This window comes from Dipodomys merriami, unplaced genomic scaffold (genome assembly GCF_024711535.1).
Source record: "Dipodomys merriami isolate MVZ:Mamm:240054 unplaced genomic scaffold, mDipMer1.0.p SCAF_1, whole genome shotgun sequence".
NCBI lineage: Eukaryota > Metazoa > Chordata > Mammalia > Rodentia > Heteromyidae > Dipodomys > Dipodomys merriami.
The window spans coordinates 46254615-46268200 of NW_027202270.1; the positions used below are offsets into that span (position 1 = coordinate 46254615).

Consider the following 13586-nt stretch of genomic DNA (forward strand, 5'->3'; position numbering starts at 1 on the left):
CAAGGCTTGAATAGACAAGTGATACATCAGGAATGCAGGTGAGGGAGGATTGGGAAGTAATGACATTAAGATGACAGGTTCACCCACAGAGGCCAGGCCAAGTCACGGGAATGGATTCCAGGTGAGTCACTGAAGAGTCACTTAGTAGAACTGTTGCTTCCTTTTGCCTTTCCTGTGTCTTTCACCTCAACAAAAGCATCATTTCCCAAACTTATGGTTAGTTTGAGAGCAAAAAGTGTCCTGGATAAAGCTAGACATGAAAGTGAGTCTATTCAGTGTCTCAGACTGGCTTGCACCTCCCTGGTGATAAGTGAGTTCATTCATCCAACAAGTTTTTGTTTGTTTTGTTTTGAAAGCAAGTGAGACTTGGTTCTCAGCACTATAGGGTCCTAGGATTTAGTTCTTTAAAATACTTAAAAATATGGTGTTGAAAGGGGTGTCATTGATCAAGAGGCATTATATTCATAAACTGCTTTGTTAAATGGCAACTCCTTTGTAAAACTTTTTAAGGATAATGAAAGTGTATGAAAAAAAAAAGAAAAATGGTACTGACATGAAATTCAAGTCACATGACGTTAACAACTTAAGGTTTATATATTGTGGTGCAGTCATTACCTTTTTCTAGTTCCAGAACATCACATCAACCCAAAGGCAGCCCTGTTCCCAAGAGCAGTTACTCTGTCCCTTTCCCAGTGTCTGGTACACACAAACCCACTTCCATTCTCTAGCTTGTTCTAGATCAATGGAGTCCCACACCGTGAGGGTGTTTGCTGCTTGATTCTCTCACTGAGCATTATATCCTCAAGATTCCTCTATGCTATAGCGTGCTAGAACTTCGTTCTGTTCCTGGCTGTGTGATGCTCCAGTGTGGATGGAATGGACCAATTGGGGTAGATGGACCACATCATTTGATAGTTTTTAATGATCACTCAACACCATGGGTACAATCACTTACTAAGGAGTTTTACTCTGTATATTTTTATCTTACTTATTTACCTATTACTTTCTCATCTGCCATTATTGTTATTCTTTTAAGATTCCTCCTATAACTTATTTGTGATAATAATTTTTTGTCAGAAGATAAGAGCAGGAGGAAAAATTTGCCCATGAATGAAATTTGTTTTTGTGCTCTTTTCCCCATTACAGAGAAATACAAAATAGAAATTCTGATCATGAACTAAGTGCTAAAGAAAACAAATATCTGTAGAGACTAATGCATTTCAATTAGATAAATATACACAAGAGCTTGCTAAGATTGTAGTTTTATTCTACTGGAGGAGTAAAAAACATATAGAACACATTGTGGTACTTATCACGCTCTGTATAATTTTCATAACTAAGATCTATTATGGTAGTTGTGGTGTTCTGGATGCTTTCTATGGTGGTGCGTACTTCTGTGTACATTGTCTAAAAATAGGATGCTGCCCAAAGTACAGCAAAAGAACCAGAAAGAGTAGGAAGACAGCAACGAGTAACTTATTAGCAAAGTGAGACTGAGGTGGGTATTATGGATAAGGACAAATGGAGTGGAGGTTGGGGGCTTGGGGTTTTATTATCCAGTGGGGGTGGGGATACTGTGTGGCATGAAATCGAGTGGCTGCCTGGGTGGGAGAAATCTTAGGCTACTGCTTTTGAGGAGGTGAGGACATGTACCTGTGCATTTGATCCTTTTTGTCCTTTTCAGTTTAGCAATTATAGTGGAAGTTCATCCTATGGGGAGCATGCTACATAAAGAAGGGCATAGGGCCATTTCATAATTGTTGGTCCAGCGTGTGGGTCATATACAGACTTATAAAGGAATATCATAATCCAAAGTATCTCCTAGGTTCTTCACATGTCTACTTAGCTGTTGATATTAACAGATTAACTAAAGAGAGCATATCTGAAGGTCACAATAAAGAGCTCTAAGTGACCAGTGTTTTACCATAAATGGCCAAGCAATGCAGGTTGGCAGAGTTCTAGGATCCATGGTCAGACACAGTATGGAAGAGGTGGAGGTGCTGACATTGATTGAACCAAGGGCCCTCCAAGATTGCTCAGATAAGAGGTAATATTAAGAGGTCTGTAGCTATGCCTCCATGTTTAAAACCTTTAGACTATCAAAGAGGAAAAAAATACTGTGCTGGGCCATGTTACCTTGGGACAAATCAGGATTGTAATGCTGACAGAGGCTTTCAATACAAAGAACCACTGCCTTTGATGTCAGATAAAGTCTCTGTTTTCAACACAAGTAAAGCCATCAGAGCAGCAAAACAATGAGTGAATCACACCTTTTATTTGGAGATCACTTATAATCTCTAGAATATATGATGAAAACTGATTGTTAAAACAGAGCACAGTGGTTTACATTTATATTCCTAGCTATTGGGATACTGATATCAAGAGAACCATGTTTTCAGGCTAAACCTGGCACAAAGTTCATACCCTCCTCAACTCCTTCTCAGCTGCGTATAGTAATTCACATCTATTGTCCAGTGATGTGGAAGGTTGAGATACAGATGATCATAGTTCTAGCCCAGTCAGGGAAAAATGTTATCAAGACTCCATGCTAACAGAATTTTTTGTGGTGCTGTGAAGCTGTCATTTCAGCTACAGTAATAGAAGTATCATGGTCTAGGCTCAGGCAAAAAAGTGACACCCTATCTCAAAATAACCAGTGCAAAAAAGAGGGGGGGGGACTGGAGGCATGATTCCGTGGAAGGATCTGAGCTCAAACCTAGTACCACTAAAAAGTTATTAGTATAAATTTTATTAAACATCCTTATAGGTATTACCTATTTTATATAATATATTATAAATTATAAAATTATAATATAAAAAGTATATTATATGTTAGGTGTAATATATAATAATAGTGAAATTATATATGTATATATATTTCTCCCATGTCCACTTGAGAGGAGATCCCTGAATAAAATAAAGTAGATAAGGAAAAATGCATGGGTGGATTTTCTCAGGGCTACTCTGCTTTAGTAATGTGAACTCATTCCTGCACAGCCAAAGGGCCGAACTTATTTGACACAAGCTGACTTACTAGGCAATGCTTGTATATATGGATTATCGTTACCCCATTCAGAATTGAGTAAACTCCTTAACTCCTCATCATTCATTCTTAGAGAGAATGATATTGACAAAGTTTATTTTTAAAATGTTAAACATGCAGTTTATTTTAGGAAGAGACAGCTGGACCCAAAAGTATCAGAGGCCATGGAAGAAGGCTGAGCCAGTGGTTTTGGGGTTGTTGGGGCTGGGATATATATTCTATGCTGTCCAGATAGACTAAACTTTGAGTCTGAAAACTCAAAACCCCGTGCTTCTTAGAGTCAGATCACATAGTTGGTAGCACTCAGGCTGGAGAGAACCTGCTCTGAACCCACATCCAAAACACTTTCCTGACAGCAGAATTTCTGCCCAGAGCCTACAGCAAGGGAAGTTCCAGGAGGCCGCATCCCTCTGTGGAGCTGGTAACCCACTCCATTTTACAGATGAAGGAAGTGAGGCTACTGGAGATTACATCATTTGCTCAAAGTCAATCAAATTGCTGTGATTACAAAGCTCATCCTTTTAGACTGGCTAGAATTTTCTTTTCTTTCTTTATTTTTCTTCTTTTCCTTTTATTGTTTTGTTTTAATGGTATGTGTGTTTGAACTTGGGGACTTGCAGCGCTTGCTAGGCATGTGCTGTATCATTTTAGTAGCTCTTTTTGCTTTAGTTACTTTTTTTTTAATATTATTTTATTTTATTTGAGAACATACTGTACAGAGGGGCTACAATTACATGGGCAGGATAATGCATACATTTCTTACCAAGCATTGCAGCCTCCTCCTTTGTTTACCCTTCACCTCCCTTCCCAGCCTCCCCCCTCCCCCCGCTTTAGTTACTTTTTGAGTGGAGTACTGTGCTTTTGTCTGGAATGGTCAGGATGGCTTTTCTCTTATTTTTGCCTCCCATGTGGCTGGGATGACAGGTACACTAATATGTCTCATTATTTTTAATTGGTTGAAATTGGGCCTTGTGTGTTTTTGGGCCATGGCCTCAAACCTCAATCTTCCTGATCTTTTCCTCCTTAGTAGCTGGGATTATCAGCATGAGTCACTGCACTCACCTAGACTGAGTAGCTTTTAACCTAAATCTCCTAGACACATAGTCAGGCCTCATCTCTCAGTCTCACAGCTGGACATGTTGCCAAGTCCTGTTGGATGGTATATGGGTGGAAGTAATGGAGGCCACTTCTAAGTGTGGACTAGGGAAATTATCCACACAAGACTCCATTTTTTTTTTTTTTTTTGGGTCCGGTTGTGGGGCCTGAACTCTGGGCCTGGGCGCTGTCCCTCAGCTCTTCAGCTCAAGGCTAGAGCTCTACCACTTGAGTCACAGCTCCACTTCCGGCTTTTTTTGTTTTGCTTATGTGGTGCTGAGGAATCGAACCCAGGGCCTCAGGCATGCAAGGCAAGCGCTCTACCACTGAGCCATCTTCCCAGCCCAAGACTCCATATTTTTATCTTTCTCTGTCTGATGTCTAGGCAGCAATGTCCAAGGAGACCTTGAGAGCCACATCTTGAAGATGAGCACACTTTTGTTGTCAGTTTGAGTCCCTGAACTCAAAGGAGAACCATCTTCCTTACCTCACCCAAGCCCTAGTAGATTTTAGACAAGGAGCCACAGTTGGCCAAGAGTCATTACCTACCTTAGAACACAAAGTAAGTGAGCAGCAGAAGCAGGATAGGAAGACAGCCTTGGGACTCCACCAACCTGTGTTCTCTGCACTTCACTCTGCAGTGAGTGACCCTCCAGGAATCCCATTCTTCTATAACACTTGCTTCAAAAGCACAAAGCCACTCCAGGAAGAGGTTCTTATTGAGACATTTTTTTTTCTGTGTGTTAGTCTCTGTGCCACCTAATCCAGCCAATTATATTGTGTTAGCTGACTCATGCTGACTTTTCAAGGTATGTATTGATTTTCAGGGTGTGAATAACCAAGTTGAAGTGTCTAGTTAATGCAAGTCTTACTGCCAGAGTCTTCCCCTAGAATGGCTCATTGCTGGATGGCTGGAATTGCCATCTTAGATGGTCTTAACCCATACAGTCACATTGGAAACTCTCTCTCTTTTAAACATATATTCATTTAGGCAAACATACCTGCCATTCTTGCCAACTTCCAGCTCTTCTGTCAGCCAATGTCTTGTTTTGTCCTATGATTCTGTGCGTTGTCTACAAGCTTGCTTGTGCTGTGGTTATGATCTGGTCTTCTACTTTGAGGCACCACTCTAATCATCCTCTCCTGTCCCAGGAATCTTTTCCTCATTTCTCTTATCCACATGGATGTCTCATTTATTTAATATTCAAGATCTGCTTCAAAATGATGGCATTTGATGTAGTTCTGTCTTACTAAGTTCTTACCTTGCTTTATATGTTGTGCATTATCATCCTTTAAGGGCTTGAATTTCTCAGGGACTCTGACTCTAATGTATACAACCCAGTAATCAGCATTCCTGATATCACGTTTTGCAACTAAAAGGGTCTTGATAACTTGTTTCTGAATAATACAAGGAATCAAACAGTGACCACTTCCTTTGTCTCTTCTCCAGTGCCTCCAACTACTCACCATACAGGTTTAAAAAATAATTGTTAGAGGAACCCCATCTTCATGGCTGAGGGCCTTCCTGAAGGCACTTGGCTATGATTATGAAGCATGGTCCAAACAGATAGCCACTGACCTTTAAGGCAAGTGGTTCTCAAGGTTGGGCTTGCTTGGCTCTGCTCCAGAGTTTCTGATTTAGTAGGCCTGGAAGAAGATGCAAGATCACTGAATGCACAGAATGTGGCAGGGGCAGCAACCATATTGTAGGATGACTACCCTGCAAGGTTTGGTCATCTCTATTTTCCCATCTTACTGACCCCATCCTGTGGGCTTGCTCTGCTTCTGCTGCTTTCATTTCCTTAACATACCAAGTGTCTCCGGCCCCAGGGTTTTTATACCTGCTGTCACCCAAATGCCTCTGTACTTTTTCCCTAAAATGTTCTCAGGTTATTGCTCATATTTCAACATCGCAATGTAACCTACTTGAATGACCTGACTTACAATGACAGCCCTTCCCTGTCACTGTGATCCCTAATTTTAATGACTGACTGCTCTTTTACATAGTATGTGTCACTGACATCCATGCTTTGCTCATTTGTCACTCTCTACCCAGGTCATGGATTCCCATCTGGTTTACATCTTCCAATACCAGAGGGGTTAGCACAGTGTCTGGCACATAATAAACTCTGAAGAAACCACAGCCATGTTTGCATCAGACCATAAGCCACAAGTACTAATCTACTATGGAAGCAAGTTAGGAATAATTCATATAGTGTTCACACTGCTGGGAATTGCTGGGAGCCAGAATGAAGGGCCAGAGGAGGCCACAGAACCCCAGGCTCTCACCTGGCCTGATAAGTTGGTTTGGTGAAACCTCAATACTGTTTCCAGCTTGAGAGCTGTAGGCTTTTCCTTAGGTGTCTGTGCCATTGGAAGGAGCAATATCTAAGTTATCTTCCGGCTCAACTTGAAGCCTGAACTAAGAGTTTCCTCCTGAGCATTTTCCCTCTTTGCCTGTTGTCAAGAAGGTCACCACAACAAAGGCAATAGATTTATAGAAAGCTTCTCCTAGTCAGATCTACAACGCCACAGCTGTACTGTTGTTACCTTTTTGTTTTAGTGTGAAACAACTCTTTTTCTGTGTATAATATGGTGCCAAGACAATATAATCACATTTGTATTGTTTAGTATTAAGTTAGCACAGGGCCTCTCGATCTAATTCAGACAAGGAAACCTATAAAACAAACAAACAAAAACATTGCTTTCCTTTGTTTACCTTCATAAATCAGTATTTTTGTATGCTAATATAATACCATGCACAATTTGGGGCTAAGACATGAACCATTTTATATATAGATGCCAGAAGAGGGAAATAGTAGTAGATACTGTATGTTGAAAAAATGAACTTTACAATTTAGGTGGGGGGATGGGGGTAACGGTGGGGGATGGGGGATGGGGGGTGGGGTGAGTGTATTTGAGGAGGTGGGTGGGAAGGGATGGTAGGGGAAAAACAAAGGAGGAGACAACAATGCTTGACAGGAAATGTACTCATTACCTTGCTCATGTCACTGTAACCCCTCTGTACAGTATTTTCACAATAAAAAAACTTATTTTTTAAAAAAGTAGAGAAGGTTAAAATTGAGAAAATTTGAATTATGGTTTGATGTCTTTTTTTGCCACTTCAACTTTATTTATTGATTTGTCCATATTGGATGTAAACTCAGGGCCTTGTGCACATGAAGCAGGTGCTCTACCATTGAATAGCACCATCAGTCTGCACTTTTTACAATTTTATTCCTAGTGTCTAGTGCTGTTAAGTACACTCACGTTGTTGTATAAAAATTACCACTCTCCATTTCCAGAACTTTTCTATCTTTCTAAATTGAAGTTCTGGACAGTAAGACAAGAACTTCCCAGACCTCTTCCCCAGCTGCTGGATACTACCCTTCTCTTTTCTGTCTTCATGAATTTGAAAACTCATACAAATGCAGTATTTATCCTTTTGTGACTAACTTATTTCATTTAGCATAATGCCTTCAAGGCTCATTCATACTATAGCAAATAGCAGAATTTTCTTTTTTTAAAAATTTTCTTTTTAAAAATATTTTTATTCTTATTATAATGGTGAGGTGCAGAGAGGTTACAGTTGCATAAGTTAGGTAAAACGCTCTCTTTTTTTAAAAAGACTGAATGATATAATTGCACATATCTTTTTTATTTTTTAAAGTCTTACCATTTCTTTTCTGAAGGCTGACTTAGTGACCCGTTACTGCATTTCCGAGCCAAGGGTGGGGGAACGGCAGCGCAGAAGGCTTGCTCGTTGTTCAAATAGACTTAATCTCTTTGTTTCAGCTTCGCTAACTATGCAGTGGGATGATGGTGCCTTGCTTTTCTGCAATTGAGAAGTCCAGATAAAGTAATGCATTGGGTGAGGCACCTACCTGGGCCTTGATCAACACTGCCTGCTATGGTTCAGTGTTGAAGGTCATAAAGTGGTTCATTAGGGCAGAGTTAGCTCATGCAAGGAGAGAAATTAAACAAATAAAACAATTTCTAGGAAAACAGAAAGGTTAATATCAAGAAGGGAGAAAAAGGGATAGGAGTGTGGCTTAGTGGTAGAGTGCTTGTCGTGCATGCATGACACCCTGGGTTAGATTCCTTAGTACCACAGACACAGAAAAAGCCAGAAGTAGTGCTGTGGCTCGAGTAGTAGAGTGCTAACCTTGAGTAAAAGAGGCTCAGGGGCAGTACCCAGGCCGAGTCCAAGGCCCAGGACTGACAAAACAAAGGGGGGGGGGGTTGGAGGAGAGAAAGAAGCAAGTACCAACAGCCATTAGAAAAGCTAAAAGCTTAAAAAAGTCATTAATTCCTATGTACATGGACCTATGTCTGGCGGGTAGGGTCTGACTGATCAGCAGAGTGATTATTGACTGATCAGACCAGAGTACAAGGGTCATCTGTACACACAGAATTTTGAACAAAGGTAATTGTGGGTTATTAGTCTCTGTGAAACTTTGGGGGCAGAGTCTGGAGCAGAATTGACCTGTCACTTAAGATCTTCCCAAAGGTCATCTTTTACACTGAGGGAAGACATTAAAAGATACTTTTGTTTTGTTGAATTTTCAAGTAATTTCTTAAAACTAGTTTTGCCAAAAGAAGTGTTGAGTATAACTAGAATCCCGGCACTCTTGCTGGACCCTCTGCTCTTGCTCATCATTTCAAGGCCAATCAGTCATTTGCAAAGCCTGCAGATGATACCTTCAGAGAGGTTTTCAAGGGCATTCTGGGTTTGGAGTAACTGCTTTGAGTATGTTTATCCTTCCCTGTCACTGAACTGTGCTTTTTCTGGCCTTTGGGACATTGACCTATAAGCAAATAGATAATGTTCTGGCATAAGCTTGCATTCTGTTCAGTGCTTTACGATGAAAACTGAAGTTGGAAGCACTGAGAAGTGCTTTGACTTTCTCCAGTGGAGTCCATTGTTCCTTCTGGCTTCCTGGTGATCACACGCATTCACAGGTAGGTACCTTACACTTACCTACAGAACTTGTAACTCATATTTAGTAAGTCTATGCCCTGGACATCAAACATAGTGGGGCATTGGGGTTCTGGTTTACCAAAGGCTGAAATTTTCCATCATGAACTCCAGTGCCTGGGATAGAAACGTGGAGAATGCATTAAAAATTCAATGCACCATGGTTTTTTAGCCAATACAGATGTTTTTTAGTTTCTATCTCATAATCATGCTATTTTTTGTGTTACTTCTCTTGAAAATGTCTGTGTATAGTGAAAATGAGGAGGATTGATTGATTTGCCAAATGTAAGCTTCTTTTTAAACGGGTTTATGAAAGTATACTTCTGTTTGTCCTGATAATCACAAAATTCTAAGCTTTATCAGTTTTAATTTTTGTGTCTGTATTAGGGTGGGAGAGCCTCATACTCTTGCTTAATTTTTTTACTCATGGCTGATGTTTGATCTATGACTCCATTTTCTGCTTTTTTGCTGATTAACTGGAAATAAGCATCTTTCAGGTTTGTCTGCCTGTGCTGGCTATGAATCTTGATCCTCACATCTCAGCCTCTTTTTTTTTTTTTTAATTTTATTTTATTTTATTTGAGAACATACTGTACAGAGGGGTTACAATTACATTGGCAGGATAATGCATACATTTCTTACCAAGCATTGCAGCTTCCTCCTTTGTTTACCCTTCACCTCCCTTCCCAGCCTCCCCCCTCCCCCCCACCCAATCATACCCCCCTCCCCCGCCACACCGACATTGTAAAGCTTGCTTTGACATGACATTTTATAATTCTCCTTGTTGCAACAGGTCCACCTGAATCCTTAAACGACTTGTTTGTCCCCATCTCCTCCACATGTTATACATCTCAGCCTCTTGAGTAGGTAGGATTATAGGGTTGAGCCACCAGTGCCCAACTCAGAGTAATGTTTGAAAGTGTAAATTTGAATATAATTTTTTCATCTACAAGTTTTATTAGCATCCACTGTCTTTGGGACAAGACTCCACATTCAGATGAAGAATCATGAGATGTGGAGGACTCAATCAGCCAAATCTATAATTGGCCAGTGGCTGTCCCCAGCCTTGAATCATGGCCCTGTCCTATCTTTGAGGCATGGGCCTTGCCTGTGATCTTCCTTAGATGACTCTTGAGAGTAAATTTGTAATGAAGGCACTCATTCTAGAGCCTTCCCTATCTCTCTTGAGATGCCCATGTATCTCCTTTTCCATCACGCCTGCAAGTTCTCACACGTCATTTGTCTTCCATGTACACCAGAAGCTTCATTAGAGTAGGGCTGGTTGGAGAGCTGGCACTCCACACAATATTTAAGTTGACAATCACATCCCTCAGAGTTTCTGCCTGAGCTTCATGGGGTTCCAGAATTGAGGACTCACAATACAGAAAGGTTATTTTTAAAGTACTAGTCCTGGGGCTTGAACATAAAGCCTGGGTGCTGACCCTGAGCTTCTTTTGCTCAGGGCTAGCATTGTACCACTTGAGTCATAGCTCCACTTCTGGCTTTTTGATAGTTTATTGAAGATGAAAGTCTGGACTTTCTTGCACAGGCTGGCTTCAAACCTCAATCATCAGCTCTCAGTCTCTTGAGTAACTAGGATTACATTCATGTAATCAATCAGTCACCAGCACCTGACCAGGAGGATTTTTGTTTGGTAACTAATTATCTAGAAAATATTTCAGGCATTGGGGACAGAGAGTGTTATTTATGTACAGTTTCTGTCACAGTTATTCAGTGCTGCCATTAACACAAAGGCAATCAAAGACAATACTAAATGAATGAGTGTGCTAACTATATTCTAATAAAACAGTGTTAAAAATAGGCAGTGGGAGCTATACTGGTGGCTTCCTCCTGTCTCCTTCCCCTCCCTCTCCCCTTCCCCTTCCCTCCTTTTTGTTTTTCTCCTGGAACAGTAATAGCCAGTTGCTAATTTTAACTCCAGACATTTGTGATAATCGACCCATCATCTGTGCTCCAGGCTGTCTACCAAGTCACACTGCTGTCTTGGCCACAGTGAGGTGTGCTGAAAAGTGGTGAACACTGGCATTTTGTTCTCATAGGATCCTTGCTCTGGTCCTGACATGGCCTGCAGTGCCCCTGGATCTTCTCCAACTTAGACACTTCAAGCAGCATGCATTGCAGCTCACTCAGACTCCTTTCTTGTTCTCTCAGTGACCCATCCAGATGTGCTAGTTAGTCTCTGCCCTTTCTGTCTTCTGGCACTGATCGTCCAGAAGGCTACTGATAATGTTCTGAGACAGAAAACTTTGACATATTGAACAAACATGGTCAGGAGACTGTTCTCCATGTACCTTTGGTGCTGATAAGATTACACATTTTTTCAAAGGTAGCTTCAACCCTGGATAGTGCAACAGAAGCACATACAGTAGGCAAGGAGAGATTAACAGAGGGATACATTCTCTCTGGTGATAATGTGGGCTATTAGGAACTGTTGTGAGGACTGGGGTGTGATTCACGGGTAGAGCTCCTGCCTAGCAAATGCGAGGTCCTTAGTTCAAACTCCAATACTGCAGAAAGAGAGAGAGAGAAAGAGGGAGAAACTTTAGGGATTCTATGATTAGCTAGTCAAAGTTAACCAATCAGTGCTTACAAATCTTAGATTTTTAGTTTGAATATCTACACTTCCTAAAATTTATTGGAAATTGTGTTTTTTTTTCTGAAAAAAAGAAAAGAACCCACCCAAATCCTAAAAATTCTGAATCTGTTCTCAAGAGATTTGGAGGAAATAAACATAATTAAATATGCAAGCATGCAGATAAAGAGGAAATAGTGTTTAATTTTATTTCCACTCTGGATTTTTTTGTGTTCATTAAAGTAAATTTAGTAATTAAATTATGAAGACATGTTGAGTATGGTTTCCAGCAAAGGGTGGAAACTAGATCAAGTTCAAAGTTTAGGTGCAAATAGAATGTTAGAGATATCCATAAGAGAAGAGAATTGATGACATTACAACTGCTTCTGTTGAGAAGATAAACAGTAAGACAAAAATACCATGGGAAAGAACTTAATACCATAGAAAGAACTTAAGTCATTCTCAAATGTTTACTGTTGAAAACTAGATTTCTACCACATTTCCTGGGCTTCAGAGACTAGCAGACATATTCTTTTTTTTTTTTTTTTTTTTTTGGTCGTGGGCTTGAACTCTGGGCCTGGGTGCTGCCCCTCAGCTCTTCAGCTCAAGTCGAGCGCTCTACTGCTAGAGCCACAGCGCCACTTCTGGTTTTCTAGTGGTTTATTGGAGATAAGAGTCTCACAGACTTTCCTTCTCGGGCTGGCTTTAAACTGTGATCCTCAGATCTCAGCCTCCTGAGTAGCTAGGATTACAGGCGTGAGCCACTGCGCCTGGCTAGCAGAGATAGTCTCTAGTATCTACTCTGAGTTTCCCCAGATCTCCTTTAATAAAAAAGAGAACTAGGTAAAGAGTGAGAAATTATTTCATGACAGATCAGTTTCATTCTACACTACAAGAATTTGAGGCAATTCATCTAACATCCAATTCTAAACATTCCTTTTCCAGAAGAGATCACACACAAGGTCTTCACTTATTCTTTCTACACCCTTTAGTCTTTCATTGTACTTTCCCAACCTTACGCTACAAACTTCCTAGAGGAAGCTATTAGCCTTTCCAATTGAATGACCTTCAAAACTCATCACTTCCCTGGCTGAGCTGCTCAGAGATAAGGGCACTAGCTTCCACTTCTGACCCATCACTTGATGCATGCCTTAAACCCTGGAGAGTTTGCATTTTTAGAAGTGTAGCTCCTTGTTTTGTCCAAAGGGAACAGGCTGACAAAGTTTAGAGTAATTCTGAGAAAAAACAACAACAAAAGATCAGCCCCTTGATGTACAGCTGTCTTGACACTGCAGCTAAGCTGTGTTATTTTCCTATTAAATGTAAACTATCTCACAGTATGCTAATCACCAGCAATATTACTGCTCTCGGTGAAACAACACAAAGCCACATCATAATTTTGTCTAAGCAGGACAAAATCAACTCACAAAATTCTAGCCATCAATCACTTTATCAAGCATAAAATTGCCAGAGATTTTGTTTTTGATTTTTTAAAATAGTACTAGGAATTGAACTCAGGCTGATGTGCTTGCTAGCTAAATCTTCTATTACTTGAGCTAGATCACCAGTCCTTTTGCTTTTTATTTTGTTTGATCTAGCCTGGGATATATCGTGAGGCCCTATCTCAACAACAAGCAAACATATCCAACAATGTAGAGGCTATTAGTATACAGAAGCCTAAATTCTCCAAATGTTCTCATCTCAGTAGAATTTTTATTTTTTTTATTTTTTATTTTTTTTGGGGGTCCGGTCATGGGACTTGAACTCTGGGCCTGGGTGCTATCCCTCAGCTCTTCAGCTCAAAGCTGAGACACAGTCCCACTTCCGGCTTTTTTCTTTTTGCTTATGTGGTGCTGAGGAATCAAACTCAGGGCCTC

General features: G+C 40.5%; 1 protein-coding gene across 6 annotated transcripts in view; it reads left to right on the forward strand.

Annotated features, from left to right (window-relative positions):
• Positions 1-13586, forward strand: part of Abcb11 (ATP binding cassette subfamily B member 11) — a 105714-nt gene that overhangs the window by 10990 nt on the left and 81138 nt on the right. For 2 of the 6 annotated variants that reach the window (XM_070021463.1, XM_070021445.1), the window contains exon 1: positions 9011-9100. The exons of 3 other annotated variants lie outside the window; for them this stretch is intronic. The gene's annotated coding sequence lies outside the window, so the exon portion shown is untranslated. Of the gene's footprint in view, positions 1-9010; positions 9101-13586 lie in introns of those variants that run through there. One more of the 6 variants, XM_070021477.1, reaches the window with a different exon arrangement.